Source organism: Meles meles, chromosome 3 (assembly GCF_922984935.1).
Source record: "Meles meles chromosome 3, mMelMel3.1 paternal haplotype, whole genome shotgun sequence".
In the NCBI taxonomy this organism is placed as follows: Eukaryota; Metazoa; Chordata; class Mammalia; order Carnivora; family Mustelidae; genus Meles; species Meles meles.
The window spans coordinates 81,579,131-81,580,625 of record NC_060068.1 but is presented as its reverse complement, the minus strand read 5'-3'; the positions used below and the strand labels follow the sequence as shown (position 1 = coordinate 81,580,625).

The 1,495-nt window shown below is 35.5% G+C and overlaps 1 non-coding gene across 1 annotated transcript; it reads right to left on the bottom strand.

Moving 5' to 3' along the window:
- Window positions 1-855: 855 nt before the first annotated feature.
- Window positions 856-992, bottom strand: LOC123939417. The gene has a single exon (XR_006817843.1). It is a non-coding gene; the product is annotated as a U4 spliceosomal RNA (small nuclear RNA).
- Between the last annotated feature and the right edge of the window lie 503 nt (window positions 993-1,495).

Sequence of the window (1,495 nt, the reverse complement as noted above, 5' to 3'; positions counted from 1 at the left end):
TCATAGTCTGTGTAACAAGTTATACAGCTGGCTTAGAGGGGGTGCCAATAATCAATACTTGTTGATCCCATGAATTAATAAGTGAAAACCAAAAGCACGTTTTTGGAAGAGTAAGACATGAATGCCCTGGTGCAAACACAGACAAAGGACATGAATAGGGAATTCACAAAAGAAACAGGAATGCTTAACATACATATAAAAATTTCAGATTCATTAGTATAAAATCAGTCTAATTAAAATGTCACCATTCTTAAGTTAATTCAATTGGCAAATAAATATAATACTTTAATAAACATAATACCTTAATCCCACAGATTCATACATTCTCATACCCCAGATAACAATGTAAACGGCATGCCCTTTCTCAATATCGATCTACGAAGATGGAAATATTATTTGCATAATCTGGAAATATGCAATGAAAGTCTCAACATATTCATATTTGTGTCCTTGGAAACAGCCATTTTACCTGTGGAATTTTATCCCGAGGAAAAAAAATTAGAAGACTACAACCAAGTCCATAACACACCTTTACAAAGTGCTTTTGAAGAATACTTAATGAAAGTGAGGAAACAGTCTAAACTTGAGTAGGAAGGCCGGTTAAAATGCTGCATACAGCTGAAAATGTAACAGTACCTAACCTGGGGGTGTGCTTGCTATATGCCAGGCATCAGACTTAGCATTTTACATGAAACATCCCCTGTGCTTCAGTGGGTGTAAGTTCTAATGTGATACCCATTTTGCAGATAAGGAAACTATAGCCTAGAGATGTGAGGTTTAGAGGCTTCTGTTGGAGAATCCATGTAACTACTATAATATAAACTGCCTTTAATTTTTTTAGTGCATTAATATGATATATATAGAAAGATATAGAAAGAGACTGGCAAAACATTGGTTAAAATGTTACTAATGGAATAATTGGTAATTTTAATTAGCAATAATCGCGCCTCGGATAAACCTCATTGGCTACGATACTGCCACTGCGCAAAGCTAATTGGTAATTTTAAATTCCTCCTTGTATGTACTTTTCTATTTCTCCCAATTTGTATGTACTGGTAGTACTATCAGAGGGAAAACTGCAACAGTTTTAAAGCCCCCATATTAACTGAGCTCAGACCCTAAACCACCTCCTCCACTTTCCCAGAACCCACCCTGGACCCAGTTTCTTACATTTATTTATTCATGTGTTCTTCAGTGTAAATTCATGTCCCTCATGGTAGTCTTGACACAACCTATTAGATCGTTAAGAAGCTATCGCACATAAACATAAACTCTACCATGGCCATACAGACACCACAGAGGTTAAATGAGTGGGGTCAGAGTGCTGGGTTCAGAGCTCCACTGGAACTTAGCGTTTATTTCCCTTCGATGAATCATTTATTTATAATTTTAATTCAATAATCAATTATAAGTTAATACTTTCTCAGTAAAGTGAAGAGGAAAACAGTAGCTTTTTCCTTGTTTGCAATGACGATGAAATGAATTAATACGTATA